Raw genomic sequence first — 18896 nt, forward strand, 5'->3', positions numbered from 1 at the left:
TTCAGAAATGTATCCATTCCTTTTTTAAATCCAATTACAGAGTCCGCCATTACCACCTTCCCTGGCAGGGAATTCCACATCCTGATTGCCCTAACAGTGAAGAACCCTTTCCTCCATTGCGTTCTGAACTTTCCTCCAGTCGCAGCGAGTGACCACGTGTTCTTTTAATAAATAATTCCTCTGATAACTCTTTGTTATGTATCTTTACATATTTGAAGATATTAATAATATCTCCTCTTAGGCACCTCTTTTCTAGTGCATACATATTCAGCCTAGTAAGTCTTTCCTTATAGTCCAGTACTTTTAGGCCTTTAATCAATTTAGTCTTCAGGATCTCTCAGACTTCTATGAGCAGCAGAGTAGTGCAATGGAAGGATGCTGGGCCCATAACCCAGAGGTCGATTGATCGAAACTATCCTCTGCTATGTGCATTTTTTTTTATAATTGAAGTAATCAAAAACTGGGATTGATATTTTGGCTCTTTTATTTTTACTTAAAGTACAATAACTTTTATCATTTTAATTTGTTTTAATAGTATATTGACAGCATTGTTTTCTTTAAAAAATCCACTTAATTTTCTTTACCCTATTACTGAAATGGTAATTGACAAAAACAAACTACATTGTCATCAGAAGAGCAATGCAAAATGTACAAGTGATATATTAAAATCATCTTCCATCTTGAATTTCAATGATGCATTCGGACAACAATTTTGTGAGAAACATCTTCACCCATAAAGAAAGATTTTCTTAATTCCTTACCTGTGTGCTGATTAGATATTACCTTGTTTTCACATTAAACAGACTTCCACATGAGAAAGCAGCAAGGATGCAGTAACGTTTATGTTTCCTGGTTTCCTGTATTATTTCAGTAGACATTGAAATGAGGATGCATCTTGCTGCCTTTCCAATGAAGCAAGTTTAATTCAGTAATAGGTGAAAAAACATTCCTACAAAGGTGTTAATCAGAGACTTGGCTTTGTGGACACTTTTCAGAGAGCAAATTTGTTAGCATAAAAATAAAGTCAGAAAATGAAGAGCTGTTTAATCACTCAATTGGACTTTTCTGCCAGCATAATTTTTTTTTCTCTGCAATCCACTGCTAAATTGTGCTTCCTAGCTGTTTTTTATAAAATCACTTAATTAAATCTAACTCTGATTACATCAGAGAAGGCCAGGTACCCTACACCATAAGAGGGGGTTTGAAATTTTGACTTGTCTACTTAAAGATCACCAAAATCTGATCACAAGGTCAATTACATCCCTGGGTGGGATTGAACCACCAACCTTTTGGTTAATAGCCAAACATGCTAACCGATTGCACCACAGAGACACCTCGTAAAAGTCCATTCTGACAAAGGCTAATAAGCATTCATCTAGAACGTTTCCTAGAAAAACTTTAAAAAGTCAATAATCTGGAGAGTTTTGGTAAGAAACACATTGCTACTTTCCCATGATGAGTGAGTGCTTCAGGATCTCTTGCACTTACATGAGCAGCAGAGTACTGCAACGGAAGCATGCTGGGCCCATAACCCAGAGGTAGGCAGATTGAAACTATCTTCTGCTATATGCATTGTTTTTTGTTAATTAAAGTAATCCAAAACTGGGATTGATATTTTGGCTCTTTTATTTTTACTTAAAGTACAATAACTTTTACCATTTTAATTTGTTTTAATAGTATATTGACAGTATTGTTTTCTATCAAAAATCCACTTAATTTTCTTTACCCTATTATTAAAATGGTAATTGACAAAAACAAACTACATTGTCACCAGAAGAGCAGTACAAAATGTACAAGTGATATATTAAAATCATCTTTCCAGCTTGAATTTCAATGATGCTTTGGTGCAACAATTTTGTGAGAAACATCTTCACCCATAAAGAAAGATTTTCTTAATTCCTTACCTGTGTGCTGATTAGATATCACCTTGTTTTCACATTAAACAGACTTCCCCATGAGGAAGCAGCAAGGATGCAGTGACGTTTATGTTTCCTGGTGTCAACCTGTATTATTTCAGTAGACATTGAAATGAGGATGCATCTTGCTGCCTTTCCAATGAAGCAAGTTTAATTCAGTAATAGGTGAAAAACCATTCCTACAAAGGTGTTAATCAGAGACTTGGCTTTGTGGACACTTTTCAGAGAGCAAATTTGTTAGCATAAACATAAAATCAGAAAATGAAGAGCTGTTTCGTCACTCAATTGGACTTTTCTGCCAGCATAATTTTTTTTCTCTGCAACCCACTGCTAAATTGTGCTTCCTAGCTGTTTTTTTTATAAAATCACTTAATTAAATCTAACTCTGATTACATCAGAGAAGGCCAGGTACCCTACACCATAAGAGGGGGTTTGAAATTTTGACTTGTCTACTTAAAGATCACCAAAATCTGATTACAAGGTCAATTACATCCCTGGGTGGGATTGAACCACCAACCTTTTGGTTAATAGCCAAACATGCTAACCGATTGCGCCACATAGACACCTTGCAAAAGTCAATACTGACAAAGGCTAATAAGCATTCATCTAGAACGTTTCCTAGAAAAACTTTAAAAAGTCAATAATCTGGAGAATTTTTGTAAGAAACACATTGGTACTTTCCCATGATGAGTGAGTGCTTCAGGATCTCTTTCACTTACATGGGCTATTAATCAAAAGGTTGGTGGTTCAATCCCACCCAGGGATGTAATTGACCTTGTGATCAGATTTTGGTGATCTTTAAGTAGACAAGTCAAAATTTCAAACCCCCTTTTATGGTGTAGGGTACCTGGCCTTCTCTGACGTAATCAGAGTTAGATTTAATTAAGTGATTTTATAAAAAACAGCTAGGAAGCACAATTTAGCAGTGGGTTGCAGAGAAAAAAATAACATTTTAAACCTACCGGTAAATTTTTTTCTCTCATAGTCCGTAGAGGATGATGGGGACTCCGTAAGGACCATGGGGGATAGACGGGCTCCGCAGCAGACATGGGCACTTTAAGAAAGACTTTAGATCTGGGTGTGCACTGGCTCCTCCCTCTATGCCCCTCCTCCATACCTCAGTTAGAGAAACTGTGCCCAGAGGAGACGGACAGTACGAGGAAAGGATTTTTGTTAATCCAAGGTCAAGATTCATACCAGCCACACCAATCACACCGTATAACTTGTGATATACTACCCAGTTAACAGTATGAAAACAACATAGCATCAGTCCAAGACCGATGAAAACTAACATATAACCCTTATGTAAGCAATAACTATATACAAGTCTTGCAGAAGTAGTCCGCACTTGGGACGGGCACCCAGCATCCTCTACGGACTACGAGAAAAAGATTTACCGGTAGGTTTAAAATCTTATTTTCTCTTACGTCCTAGAGGATGCTGGGGATTCCGTAAGGACCATGGGGATTATACCAAAGCTCCCAAACGGGCTCCTGCGGATGACTCTGCAGCACCGATTGAGCAAACAGGAGGTCCTCCTCAGCCAGGGTATCAAACTTATAGAACTTTGCAAAGGTGTTTGAACCCGACCAAGTGGCAGCTCGGCACAGCTGTAGTGTTGAGACCCCTCGGGCAGCTGCCCAAGAAGAGCCCACCTTCCTAGTGGAATGGGCCTTGACTGAATTAAGCAACGGCAATCCCGCCATAGAATGCGCCTGCTGAATCGTGTTACAGATCCAGAGAGCAATAGTCTGCTTTGAAGCAGGGGTGCCAATCTTGTTGGCTGCATACAGGACAAACAGTGCTTCTGTTTTTCTGACTCTAGCCGTTCTGGCCACGTAAATTTTCAAAGCCCTGACCACATCAAGGGACTCGGAATCCTCCAAGTCACGCGTAGCCACAGGCACCACAATAGGTTGGTTCATATGAAAGGATGAGTCCACTTTTAGCAGGAATTGAGGACGGGTCTGCAATTCCGCTCTATCCATATGGAAAACCAGATAGGGGATTTTATGTGATAAAGCTGCTAATTCCGACACTCGCCTAGCGGAAGCCAAGGCTAATAACATGACCACCTTCCAAGTGAGATATTTAAACTCCACCATTTTAAGTGGTTCAAACCATAACCTTAACACCACGTTAAGGTCCCAAGGGACCACCGGAGGTACAAAAGGAGGCTGAATATGCAGTACTCCCTTCACAAAAGTTTGTACTTACTTCAGGAAGAGAGGCCAAGTCCTTTTGAAAGAAAATGGATAAGGCCAAAATCTGAACCTTAATAGAGCCTAATTTTAGGCCCAAATTCACTCCAGTTTGTAGGAAGTGAAGGAAGTGGCCCAGGTGGAATTCTTCCGTATGAGCATTCCTGGCCTCACACCAAGAAACATATTTTCGCCATATACAGTGATAATGTTTAGATGTCACGTCCTTCCTAGCCTTTATTAGCGTAGGAATGACCTCATCTGGAATACCCTTTTCCGCTAGGATCCGGCGTTCAACCGCCATGCCGTCAAACGCAGCTGCGGTAAGTCTTGGAACAGACAGGGCCCCTGTTGCAACAGGTCCTGTCTTAGAGGAAGTGGCCACGGATCTTCTGTGAGCATTTCCTGCAGATCTGGATACCAGGTCCTTCGCGGCCAATCTGGAACAATGAGAATTGTTCTTACTCCTCTTTTTCTTACTATTATCAACACCTTGGGTATGAGAGGTAGAGGAGGAAATACATAGACCGACCGGAACACCCACGGTGTCACTAGGGCGTCTACAGCTACTGCCTGAGGGTCTCTTGACCTGGTGCAATACCTCTGTAGCTTTTTGTTGAGGCGGGACGCCATCATGTCTATCTGGAACAGTCCCCACCGACTTGCAATCTGTGCGAAGACTTCCTGATGGAGTCCCCACTCTCCTGGATGTAGGTCGTGTCTGCTGAGGAAGTCTGCTTCCCAGTTGTCCACTCCCGGAATGAACACTGCTGACAGTGCGCTTACATGAGTCTCCGCCCAGCGAAGAATTCTGGTGGCTTCCGCCATCGCCACTCTGCTCCTTGTGCCGCCTTGGCGGTTTACATGAACTACTGCGGTGACGTTGTCTGACTGGATCAGAACTGGTTGGTCGCGAAGTAAGGTCTCCGCTTGACATAGGGCGTTGTATATGGCCCTTAGCTCCAGGATGTTGATGTGAAGACAAGTCTCCTGACTTGACCAAAGACCTTGGAAATTTCTTCCCTGTGTGGCTGCTCCCCAACCTCGGAGGCTCGCGTTCGTGGTCACCAGGATCCAGTCCTGAATGCCGAACCTGCGGCCCTCTAGAAGGTGAGCACTCTGCAGCCACCACAGGAGAGATACCCTGGCCCTGGGGGACAGGGTGATCAACTGATGAATCTGTAGATGTGACCCGGACCATTTGTCCAGTAGGTCCCATTGCAAGATCCTCGCATGGAACCTGCCGAAGGGAATGGCCTCGTATGATGCCACCATCATTCCCAGGACTCGAGTGCAGTGATGCACTGACACCTGTTTTGGTTTCAATAGGTTCCTGACCAGAGTCATGAGTTCCTGGGCCTTTTCTATCGGAAGATAAACCCTTTTCTGGTCCGTATCCAGAATAATGCCCAAGCAAAGTCAGACGAGTCGTAGGAACCAACTGCGACTTCGGGATATTGAGAATCCAGCCGTGTTGCTGTAACACCTTCAGTGAAAGTTATACGCTGTTCAGCAACTGCTCTCTTGATCTCGCTTTTATGAGGAGATCGTTCAAGTACGGGATAATTGTGACACCTTGCTTTCGCAGGAGCACCATAATTTCCGTCATTACCTTGGTGAAAATTCTCTGAGAAAATTCTGGAGAGACCAAACGGCAACGTCTGAAATTGGTAATGACAATACTGTACCGCAAATCTTAGGTACGCCTGATGAGGTGGATAAATGAGTACATGAAGGTATGCATCCTTTATGTCCAGAGATATCATAAAATCCCCCCCTTCTAGGCTGGCGATGACCGCTCTTAGCGATTCCATCTTGAACTTGAACCTTTTCAAGTATAGGTTCAGGGATTTTAAATTTAATATGGGTCTGACCAAACCGTCCGGTTTTGGGACTACAAACAGGGTCGAATAATTTCCCTTTCCTTGTTGAAGAAGGGGAACCTTGACCACCACCTGTTGAAGATACAATTTGTGAATTGCATTTAACACTATCTCCCTTTCCTGGGGAGAAGATGGTAGGGCCGATTTGAAAAACCGGCGAGGAGGCACCTCTTCGAATTTCAGCTTGTAACCCTGAGAAACAATTTCTATTGCCTAGGTATCCACCTGCGAATGAACCCAGATGTGGCTGAAAACTCGAAGACGTGCCCCCAACTGGGCGGACTCCTTTAGCGGAGCCCCAGCGTCATGCGGTGGATTTTGTAGAGGCCAGGGAGGACTTCTGTTCCTGGGAACTAGCTGTGTTGTGCAGCTTCTTCCCTCTGCCCTTACCTCTGGCAAGAAAGGACGCACCTCGTACTTTCTTGTTTCTCTGTGATCGAAAGGACTGCATTTGATAATGTGGTGCTTTCTTAGGCTGTGAGGGAATATAAGGCAAAAAATTTGATTTACCAGCTGTAGCTGTGGAGACTAGGTCCGAGAGACCTTCCCCAAACAATTCCTCACCCCTGTAAGGTAAAACCTCCATATGCCTTTTTGAGTCGGCATCACCTGTCCATTGCCGGGTCCATAGGACTCGTCTAGCAGAAATCGACATAGCGTTTATTCTAGAACCCAGTAGACTAATGTCACTTTGAGCATCTCTCATATATAGGACAGCATCTTTTATATGCCCTATGGTCAATAACATAGCATCCTTATCTAGGGTCTCAATCTCTGCTGATAAGGTATCTGTCCATGCTGCCACCGCGCTATAACCCCGGCCGACGCAATCGCCGGTCTGAGTAAGGTACCAGAATGTGTGTAAATGGACTTTAGGGTAACCTCCTGCTTGCGGTCAGCAGGGTCCCTGATGGTAGCCGTATCCTGGGATGGCAGCGCTACCTTTTTGGATAAGCGTGTCAATGCTTTATCCACCCTAGGGGAGGATTCCCACCGTATCCTGTCCATTGGCGGGAAAGGATACGCCATAAGAATCCTTTTGGGAATCTGCAGCTTTTTGTCTGGAGATTCCCAAGCTTTTTCACATAATTCGTTCAACTCATGTGAGGGGGGAAAGGTTATCTCAGGTTTCTTTCCCTTATACATGTGTACCCTCGTGTCAGGGACAGGGGACTCTGTGATGTGCAAAACATATTTTATTGCAATAATCATATATCGAATACATTTAGCCAATTTTGGCTGTAACTTTGCATCATCGTAGTCGACACTGGAGTCAGAATCCGTGTCGGTATCTGTGTCAACTATTTGGGATAGTGGGCGCTTTTGAGACCCCGAAGGTCCCTGCGACATAGGGACAGGCATGGGTTGACTCCCTGACTGTTCCCTAGCTTCAGCTTTGTCTAATCTCTTGTGTAATAAGTTTACATTAGCACTTAAAACATTCCACATATCCATCCAGTCAGGTGTCGGCGTTGTCGATGGAGACACCACATTAATTTGCTCCTGCTCCTCTCTAGGAGAGCCTTCTACCTCAGACATGTCGACACACGTGTACCGACACACCATACACTCAGGGAATCCTCTTATCTGAGGACAGTTCCCCAACAAGGCCCTTTGGAGAGACAGAGAGAGAGAGTATGCCAGCACACACCCCAGCGCTATATGACCCAGGAAAAAAACACAATAATTTTATGTTTACCCAGTAGCGCTGTATTTCCATATATATATGCGCCTAATTATGTGCCCCCCTCTTCTTTAAGACCCTCTTTCTACCGTGGTATAAGCAGGGGAGAGTCCGTGGAGCTTCCCCTCAGCGGTGCTGTGGAGAAAATGGCGCTGGTGAGTGCTGAGGGAGAAGCCCCACCCCCTCAGCGACGGGCTTCTGTCCCGCTCAAATATAGTAAAAAAATGGCGGGGGCTCTTATATATATATACAGTGCCTAGCTGCATATATATTTATTTTGCCAAAGAGAGGTCTATATTGCTGCCCAGGGCGTCCCCCCTGCGCCCTTCACCCTTACACTGACTGCCGTGTGTGAGGTGTATGGGAGCAATGGAGCACAGCTTTACTGCTGTGCGTTACCTCAGTGAAGATCATGAAGTCTTCCGCCGCCTCTGAAGTCTTCTTTTCTTCTCATACTCACCCGGCTTCTATCTTCCGGCTCTGCGAGGGGGACGGCGGCGCGGCTCTGGGACGGACGGCGAGGGTGAGACCTGCGTACCGATCCCTCTGGAGCTAATGCTGTACAGTAGCCTAAGAAGCAGAGCCTATCAACTCACAGAAGTAGGTGTGCATCTCTCCCCTCCGCCCCTCGATGCAGGGAGTCTGTTGCCAGCAGGCTCCCTGAAAATAAAAAAATCTAACAAATATACTTTCTGTCAGGAAACTCAGGAGAGCTCCCTGAAAAGCACCCAGTCTCCTCTGGGCACAGTAGTAAACTGAGGTCTGGAGGAGGGGCATAGAGGGAGGAGCCAGTGCACACCCAGATCTAAAGTCTTTCTTAAAGTGCCCATGTCTCCTGCGGAGCCCGTCTATCCCCCATGGTCCTTACGGAGTCCCCAGCATCCTCTAGGACGTAAGAGAAAAATTATGCTGGCAGAAAAATCCAATTGAGTGATTAAACAGCTCCAGAGCTGCTCTGTAAGGCAAGTAAAAGGGTGTGGGCCCTGCAGCACTACCTGTAGTTTGCATTGTGCATTGGAAGCCTAGTTTGCTGTCTGTTTCCACTTCTTTTTTCTTGAGCCCCTCCCGTCTATACCCTTGTGCACTATCCTGACTTCTCCTCCCGTCTGCTTACTTTGTGCCTTCCAATGCACAATGCAAACTACAAGTAGTGCTGCAGGGCCCACACCCTTTTACTTGCCTTACAGAGCAGCTCTTGAGCTGTTACAGTGCCCAGCTGCTGCAAGAAATCAGCGTGAATGCTTCAGGGGCTGGGGCATGGCCAACATGAGCCCCACACTGAAGGAGGGTGGGGGTGTTTAATGCGAACTAGGGGTCTCGCACAATGCGAACTACAGGTAGTGCTGCAGGGCCCACACCCTTTTACTTGCCTTACAGAGCAGCTCTGGAGCTGTTACAGTGCCCAGCTGCTGCAAGAAATCAGCTTGAATGCTTCAGGGGCTGGGGCATAGCCAACATGAGCCCCACACCGACGGAGGGTGGAGGTGTTTAATGCGAACTAGGGGTCATCCAAGTGCCGCAAAAGGCCGCCATGCCCTGCACGCATCTTTTCTCTTTTCATATGCAGACGAGGGTTGAAGCCAACTTTGACCCTCTGCTTGGATGACATCGCCATATGCAAATCCATCTGCTGCAGGCCTTCCCCCAGGAATGCTTGCACTAGTTGTTGCATTTGGTTTGTTGTTTGGGGGTGCTTCAGTATTAGGCAGCCTTCTGCCCTCCCATGTTCATCTGAAAATATGTGTTCTCCCTGCAGTTGTTGTCCCCAGATAAGAGTTCCCTTGTGCTGCCTCAGTTGAATCTCCTTTACTTGACAGAGATGTGCCTGAGCAGCGGCCCTCCCCAGCCCTATCCCAAATCATACTTATTTTGCATAGGAGATACCATGGTCATGAAGACTGTTCTCCCAGGGTGCGGTTCATTCATTGCATTCTGGGTATGCTGACCCCTGTGATTTCCCCAAATGTGGGAAACTCGACTGCATTATTTAATGCGAACTAGGGGTCATCCAAGCACCGCAAAAGGCCGCCATGCCCTGCATACCCCTTTTCTCTTTTCATAAGCAGACGAGGTTTGAAGCCAACTTTGACCCACTGCTTGGATGACATCACTTGCTGCCTTTCCAATGAAGCAAGTTTAATTTAATAATAGGTGAAAAACCATCCCTACAAAGGTGTTAATCAGATACTTGGCTTTGTGGACACTTTTCAGAGCACAAATTTGTTAGCATAAAAATAAAGCCAGAAAATGAAGAGCTGTTTAATCACTCAATTGGATTTTTCTGCCAGCATATTTCTTTTTCTCTGCAACCCACTGCTAAATTGTGCTTCGTGGCTGTTTTTTTTATAAAATCACTTAATCAAATCTAACTCTGATTACATCAGAGAAGGCCAGGTACCCTACACCATAAGATGTGGTTTGAAATTTTTACTTGTCTACTTAAAGATCACCAAAATCTGATAACAAGGTCAATTACGTCCCTAGGTGGGATTGAACCACCAACCTTTTGGTTAACAACTGAACACGCTAACTATTTGCGCCTCAGAGACACTTTGCGAAAGTACATACTGACAAAGGCTAATAAGCATTCATCTAGAACGTTTCCTAGAAAAACTTTAAAAAGTCAATAATCTGGAGAGTTTTTGTAAGATGTTCCTTCCATCAACCAATGAAGAAACACATTGGTACTTTCCCATGATGAGTGAGTACTTCAGGATCTCTTGCACTTACATGTGCAGCAGAGGACTACAATGGAAGCATGCTGGGCCTATAACCCAGAGGTAGGCAGATTGCAACTGTCCTCTGCTATATGCATTTTTTTTGTTAATTAAAGTAATCCAAAACTGGGATTGATATTTTGGCTCTTTTATTTTTACTTAAAGTACAATAACTTTTACCGTTTTAATTTGTTTTAATAGTATATTGACAGTATTGTTTTCTTTCAAAAATCCACTTAATTTTCTTTACCCTATTATTAAAATGGTAAGTGACAAAAACAAACTACATTGTCACCAGAAGAGCAATACAAAATGTACAAGTGATATATTAAAATCATCTTTTCAGCTTGAATTTCAATGATGCATTGAGGTAACGATTTTGTGAGAAACATCTTCACCCTTAAATAAAGATTTTCTTAATTCCCTACCTGTGTGCTAATTAGATATCACCTTGTTTTCACATTTAACAGACTTCCACATGAGAAAGCAGCAAGGATGCAGTGGCGTTAATGTTTCCTGGTGTCAACCTGTATTATTTCAGTAGACATTGAAATGAGGATGCATCTTGCTGCCTTTCCAATGAAGCAAGTTTAATTTAGTAATAGGTTAAAAACCATCCCTACAAAGGTGTTAATCAGAGACTTGGCTTCGTGAACACTTTTCAGAGAACAAATTTGTTAGCATAAAAATAAAGCCAGAAAATGAAGAGCTGTTTAATCACTCAATTGGATTTTTCTGCCAGCATTTTTCTTTTTCTCTGCAACCCACTGCTAAATTGTGCTTCCTAGCTGTTTTTTTATAAAATCACTTAATCAAATCTAACTCTGATTACATTAGAGAAGGCCATGTACCCTACACCATAAGAGGGGGTTTGAAATTTTGACTTGTCTACTTAAAGATCACCAAAATCTGATAACAAGGTCAATTACGTCCCTGGGTGGGATTGAACCACCAACCTTTTGGTTAATAGCCTTATACACTAACTGATTGCGCCACAGCGACACTTTTCAAAAGTACATACTGACAAAGGCTAATAAGCATTCATCTAGAATGTTTCCTAGTAACATTTTAAAAAGTCAATAATGTGGAGAGTTTTTGTAAGATGTTTCTTCCATCAACCAATGAAGAAACACATTGGTACTTTCCCATGATGAGTGAGTGCTTCAGGATCTCTTGCACTTACATGTGCAGCAGAGTACTGTAATGGAAGCATGCTGGGTCCATAACCCAGAGGTAGGCAGATTGAAACTATCCTCTGCTATATGCATTGTTTTTTGTTAATTAAAGTAATCCAAAACTGGGATTGATATTTTTGCTCTTTTATTTTTACTTAAAGTACAATAACTTTTACCATTTTAATTTGTTTTAATAGTATATTGACAGTATTGTTTTCTTTCAAAAATCCACTTAATTTTCTTTACCCTATTATTAAAATGGTAATTGACAAAAACAAACTACATTGTCACCAGAAGAGCAGTACAAAATGTACAAGTGATATATTAAAATCATCTTTCCAGCTTGAATTTCAATGATGCCTTTGTGCAACAATTTTGTGAGAAACATCTTCACCCATAAAGAAAGATTTTCTTAATTCCTTACCTGTGTGCTGATTAGATATCACCTTGTTTTCACATTAAACAGACTTCCCCATGAGGAAGCAGCAAGGATGCAGTGACGTTTATGTTTCCTGGTGTCAACCTGTATTATTTCAGTAGACATTGAAATGAGGATGCATCTTGCTGCCTTTCCAATGAAGCAAGTTTAATTTAATAATAGGTGAAAAACCATCCCTACAAAGCTGTTAATCAGATACTTGGCTTTGTGGACACTTTTCAGAGCACAAATTTGTTAGCATAAAAATAAAGCCAGAAAATGAAGAGCTGTTTAATCACTCAATTGGATTTTTCTGCCAGCATATTTCTTTTTCTCTGCAACCCACTGCTAAATTGTGCTTCGTGGCTGTTTTTTTTATAAAATCACTTAATCAAATCTAACTCTGATTACATCAGAGAAGGCCAGGTACCCTACACCATAAGATGTGGTTTGAAATTTTTACTTGTCTACTTAAAGATCACCAAAATCTGATAACAAGGTCAATTACGTCCCTAGGTGGGATTGAACCACCAACCTTTTGGTTAACAACTGAACATGCTAACTATTTGCGCCTCAGAGACACTTTGCGAAAGTACATACTGACAAAGGATAATAAGCATTCATCTAGAACGTTTCCTAGAAAAACTTTAAAAAGTCAATAATCTGGAGAGTTTTTGTAAGATGTTCCTTCCATCAACCAATGAAGAAACACATTGGTACTTTCCCATGATGAGTGAGTGCTTCAGGATCTCTTGCACTTACATGTGCAGCAGAGGACTACAATGGAAGCATGCTGGGCCTATAACCCAGAGGTAGGCAGATTGCAACTGTCCTCTGCTATATGCATTTTTTTTGTTAATTAAAGTAATCCAAAACTGGGATTGATATTTTGGCTCTTTTATTTTTACTTAAAGTACAATAACTTTTACTGTTTTAATTTGTTTTAATAGTATATTGACAGTATTGTTTTCTTTCAAAAATCCACTTAATTTTCTTTACCCTATTATTAAAATGGTAATTGACAAAAACAAACTACATTGTCACCAGAAGAGCAATACAAAATGTACAAGTGATATATTAAAATCATCTTTTCAGCTTGAATTTCAATGATGCATTGAGGTAACGATTTTGTGAGAAACATCTTCACCCTTAAATAAAGATTTTCTTAATTCCCTACCTGTGTGCTAATTAGATATCACCTTGTTTTCACATTTAACAGACTTCCACATGAGAAAGCAGCAAGGATGCAGTGGCGTTAATGTTTCCTGGTGTCAACCTGTATTATTTCAGTAGACATTGAAATGAGGATGCATCTTGCTGCCTTTCCAATGAAGCAAGTTTAATTTAGTAATAGATGAAAAACCATCCCTACAAAGGTGTTAATCAGAGACTTGGCTTTGTGGACACTTTTCAGAGAACAAATTTGTTAGCATAAAAATAAAGCCAGAAAATGAAGAGCTGTTTAATCACTCAATTGGATTTTTCTGCCAGCATTTTTCTTTTTCTCTGCAACCCACTGCTAAATTGTGCTTCCTAGCTGTTTTTTTATAAAATCACTTAATCAAATCTAACTCTGATTACATCAGAGAAGGCCAGGTATCCTACACCATAAGAGGGGGTTTGAAATTTTGACTTGTCTACTTAAAGATCACCAAAATCTGATAACAAGGTCAATTACGTCCCTGGGTGGGATTGAACCGCCAACCTTTTGGTTAATAGCCTTATACACTAACTGATTGCGCCACAGCGACACTTTTCAAAAGTACATACTGACAAAAGCTAATAAGCATTCATCTAGAATGTTTCCTAGAAACATTTTAAAAAGTCAATAATGTGGAGAGTTTTTGTAAGATGTTTCTTCCATCAACCAATGAAGAAACACATTGGTACTTTCCCATGATGAGTGAGTGCTTCAGGATCTCTTGCAGTTACAGGTGCAGCAGAGTACTGTAATGGAAGCATGCTGGGTCCATAACCCAGAGGTAGGCAGATTGAAACTATCCTCTGCTATATGCATTGTTTTTTGTTAATTAAAGTAATCCAAAACTGGGATTGATATTTTTGCTCTTTTATTTTTACTTAAAGTACAATAACTTTTACCATTTTAATTTGTTTTAATAGTATATTGACAGTATTGTTTTCTTTCAAAAATCCACTTAATTTTCTTTACCCTATTATTAAAATGGTAATTGACAAAAACAAACTACATTGTCACCAGAAGAGCAGTACAAAATGTACAAGTGATATATTAAAATCATCTTTCCAGCTTGAATTTCAATGATGCCTTGGTGCAACAATTTTTTGAGAAACATCTTCACCCATAAAGAAAGATTTTCTTAATTCCTTACCTGTGTGCTGATTAGATATCACCTTGTTTTCACATTAAACAGACTTCCCCATGAGGAAGCAGCAAGGATGCAGTGACGTTTATGTTTCCTGGTGTCAACCTGTATTATTTCAGTAGACATTGAAATGAGGATGCATCTTGCTGCCTTTCCTATGAAGCAAGTTTAATTCAGTAATAGGTGAAAAACCATTCCTACAAAGGTGTTAATCAGAGACTTGGCTTTGTGGACACTTTTCAGAGAGCAAATTTGTTAGCATAAACATAAAATCAGAAAATGAAGAGCTGTTTAATCACTCAATTGGACTTCTCTGCCAGCATAATTTTTTTTCTATGCAACCCACTGCTAAATTGTGCTTCCTAGCTGTTTTTTTATAAAATCACTTAATCAAATCTAACTCTGATTACATCAGAGAAGGCCGGGTACCCTACACCATAAGAGGGGGTTTGAAATTTTGACTTGTCTACTTAAAGATCACCAAAATCTGATAACAAGGTCAATTACGTCCCTGGGTGGGATTGAATCACCAACCTTTAGGTTAATAGCCATACACACTAACTGATTGCGCCACAGCGACACTTTGCAAAAGTACATACTGACAAAGGCTAATAAGCATTCATCTAGAACGTTTCCTAGAAAAACTTTAAAAAGTCAATAATCTGGAGAATTTTTGTAAGAAACACATTGGTACTTTCCCATGATGAGTGAGTGCTTCAGGATCTCTTGCACTTACATGGGCTATTAACCAAAAGGTTCCCACCCAGTGATGTAATTGACCTTGTGATCATATTTTGGTGATCTTTAAGCAGACAAGTCAAAATTTCAAACCCCCTCTTATGGTGTAGGGTACCTGGCCTTCTCTGACGTAATCAGAGTTAGATTTAATTAAGGTGCGCAAGGGCATAGAAGGGAGCGGTTTAGGAAAAGAGAAGTGGAAACAGACAGCAAACTAGGCTGGAGATAGACCTGAGACAAAGAGATCTGAATTATACGAGAGCCGACCAGGGGAAACACAAATTATGCAGTCAAGTTTCCCACATTTGGGGAAATCGCAGGAGCAGCACACCCAGAGTGCAATGGGTGAGCCTTGCCCTGGGAGAAGCACCTTCATGATCATAGTATCTCACCTGGCAGGTAAGTAGGAGTTGGGCTAGTGCTGGGGAGGGTCGCTGCTCGGGTACCCCCCTGTCAAGTGAAGGAGATCCAACTGAGGTAGCACAAGGGAACTCTCGAAATAAGAACAAGGCTAGAGGAAGATCTGAGACAAAGAAATCTGACTTTTACCAGAGCTGACCAGAGGAAAGCACAAACACAGTCCCCCACTACCACCAGGAAACATTAACGCCACTGCATCCTTGCTGCTTTCTCATGTGGAAGTCTATTTAATGTGAAAACAAGGTGATATCTAATTAGCACAAAGAAAAGAAAATTAAGTGAATTTTTGAAAGAAAACAATACTGTCAATATACTATTAAAACAAATTAAAATGGTAAAAGTTATTGTTCTTTAAGTAAAAATAAAAGAGCAAAAATATCAATCCCAGTTTTGGATTACTTTAATTAACAAAAAAAATGCATATAGCAGAGGATAGTTTCAATCTGTCTACCTCTGGGTTATGGGGCCAGAATGCTTCCATTGCAGTACTCTGCTGCACATGTAAGTGCAAGAGATCCTGAAGCATTCACTCATCATGGGAAAGTACCAATATGTTTCTTCATTGGTTGATGGCAGAAACATCTTACAAAAACACTCCAGATTATTGACTTTTTAAAGTTTTTCTAGGAAACGTTCTAGATGATTGTTTATTAGCCTTTGTCAGTATGTACTTTTACAAAGTGTCGCTGTGGCGCAATCAGTTAGTGTGTATGGCTATTAACCAAAAGGTTGGTGGTTCAATCCCACCCAGGGATGTAATTGACCTTGTTATCAGATTTTGGTGATCTTTAAGTAGACAAGTCAAAATTTCAAACCCCCTGTTATGGTGTTAGGTATTTAGACTTCTCTGATGTAATCAGAGTTAGATTTGATTCAGTGATTTTATAAAAACAGCTAGGAAGCACAATTTAGCAGTGGGTTGCAGAGAAAAAGAAATATGCTGGCAAAAAAATCCAATTGAGTGATTAAACAGCTCTTGGATGGTTTTTCACCTATTACTAAATTAAACTTGCTACATTGGAAAGGCAGCAAGATGCATCCTCATTTCAATATCTACTGAAATAATACAGGTTGACACCAGGAAACATTAACGCCACTGCATCCTTGCTGCTTTCTCATGTGGAAGTCTGTTTTATGTGAAAACAAGGTGATATCTAATTAGCACACAGGTAAGGAATTAAGAAAATCTTTATTTAAGGGTGAAGATGTTTCTCACAAAATCGTTGCCCCAATGCATCATTGAAATTCAAGCTGGAAAGATGATTTTAATATATCACTTGTACATTTTGTATTGCTCTTCTGGTGACAATGTAGTTTGTTTTTGTCAATTACCATTTTAATAATCGGGTAAAGAAAATTAAGTGGATTTTTGAAAGAAAACAATACTGTCAATATACTAAAAAAACAAATTAAAATGGTAAAAGTTATTGTACTTTAAGTAAAAATAAAAGAGCAAAAATGCCAATCCCAGTTTTGGATTACTTTAATTAACAAAAAAAAATGCATATAGCAGAGGATAGTTTCAATCTGCCTACCTCTGGGTTATGGACCCAGCATGCTTCCATTACAGTACTCTGATGCACATGTAAGTGCAAGAGATCCTGAAGCACTCACTTATCATGGGAAAGTACCAATGTGTTTCTTCATTGGTTGATGGAAGAAACATCTTACAAAAACTCTCCAGATTATTGACTATTTAAAGTTTTTATAGGAAACGTTCTAGATGAATGCTTATTAGCCTTTGTCAGTATGTACTTTTGCAAAGTGTCGCTGTGGCGCAATCAGTTAGTGTGTACGGCTATTAACCAAAAGGTTGATGGTTCAATCCCACCTAGGGACGTAATTGACCTTGTTATCAGATTTTGTTGATCTTTAAGTAGACAAGTCAAAATTTCGAAAACACCTGTTATGGTGTAGGGTACCTGGCCTTCTCTGATGTAATCAGAGTTAGATTTGATTCAGTGATTTTATAAAAACAGCTAGGAAGCACAATTTAGCAGTGGGTTGCAGAGAAAAAGAAATATGCTGGCAAAAAAATCCAATTGAGTGATTAAACAGCTCTTCATTTTCTGGCTTTATTTTTATGCTAACAAATTTGTTCTCTGAAAAGTGTCCACAAAGCCAAGTATCTGATTAACATCTTTGTAGGGATGGTTTTTCACCTATTACTAAATTAAACTTGCTTCATTGGAAAGGCAGCAAGATGCATCCTCATTTCAATATCTACTGAAATAATACAGGTTGACACCAGGAAACATTAACGCCACTGCATCCTTGCTGCTTTCTCATGTGGAAGTCTGTTTAATGTGAAAACAAGGTGATATCTAATTAGCACACAGGTAAGGAATTAAGAAAATCTTTATTTAAGGGTGAAGATGTTTCTCACAAAATCGTTGCCCCAATGCATCATTGAAATTCAAGCTGGAAAGATGATTTTAATATATCACTTGTACATTTTGTATTGCTCTTCTGGTGACAATGTAGTTTGTTTTTGTCAATTACCATTTTAATAATCGGGTAAAGAAAATAATTGGATTTTTGAAAGAAAACAATACTGTCAATATACTATTAAAACAAATTAAAATGGTAAAAGTTATTGTACTTTAAGTAAAAATAAAAGAGCAAAAATATCAATCCCAGTTTTGGATTACTTTAATTAACAAAAAAAAATGCATATAGCAGAGGATAGTTTCAAACTGCCTACCTCTGGGTTATGGACCCAGCATGCTTCCATTACAGTACTCTGCTGCACATGTAAGTGCAAGAGATCCTGAAGCACTCACTCATCATGGGAAAGTACCAATGTGTTTCTTCATTGGTTGATGGAAGAAACATCTTACAAAAACTCTCCACATTATTGACTTTTTAAAATGTTTCTAGGAATCGTTCTAGATGAATGCTTATTAGCCTTTGTCAGTAAGTACTTCTGCAAAGTGTCGCTGTGGCGCAATCAGTTAGTGTGTAAGGCTATTAACCAAAAGGTTGGTGGTTCAATCCCACCCAGGGACTTAATTGACCTTGTTATCAGATTTTGGTGATCTTTAAGTAGACAAGTCAAAATTTCAAACCCCCTGTTATGGTGTAGGGTACCTGGCCTTCTCTGATGTAATCAGAGTTAGATTTGATTCAGTGATTTTATAAAAACAGCTAGGAAGCACAATTTAGCAGTGGGTTGCAGAGAAAAAGAAATATGCTGGCAAAAAAATCCAATTGAGTGATTAAACAGCTCTTCATTTTCTGGCTTTATTTTTATGCTAACAAATTTGTTCTCTGAAAAGTGTCCACAAAGCCAAGTCTCTGATTAACACCTTTGTAGGGATGGTTTTTCACCTATTACTAAATTAAACTTGCTTCATTGGAAAGGCAGCAAGATGCATCTTCATTTCAATGTCTACTGAAATA

The 18896-nt window shown here is 40.5% G+C and overlaps 2 non-coding genes and 1 pseudogene across 2 annotated transcripts; 1 reads left to right on the plus strand and 2 right to left on the minus strand.

Annotated features, from left to right (window-relative positions):
• Positions 1–1258: 1258 nt before the first annotated feature.
• On the minus strand, positions 1259–1332 carry TRNAN-AUU (transfer RNA asparagine (anticodon AUU)). The gene has a single exon. It is a non-coding gene; the product is annotated as a tRNA-Asn (tRNA).
• An 8212-nt stretch (positions 1333–9544) lies between these two features.
• On the plus strand, positions 9545–9723 carry LOC134999448 (U1 spliceosomal RNA; annotated as a pseudogene).
• A 5595-nt stretch (positions 9724–15318) lies between these two features.
• LOC134999960 (U1 spliceosomal RNA) lies at positions 15319–15481 on the minus strand. Its single transcript, XR_010202023.1, has one exon. It is a non-coding gene; the product is annotated as a U1 spliceosomal RNA (small nuclear RNA).
• Between the last annotated feature and the right edge of the window lie 3415 nt (positions 15482–18896).

Source organism: Pseudophryne corroboree, unplaced genomic scaffold (genome assembly GCF_028390025.1).
Source record: "Pseudophryne corroboree isolate aPseCor3 unplaced genomic scaffold, aPseCor3.hap2 scaffold_150, whole genome shotgun sequence".
NCBI classification, from domain to species: domain Eukaryota; kingdom Metazoa; phylum Chordata; class Amphibia; order Anura; family Myobatrachidae; genus Pseudophryne; species Pseudophryne corroboree.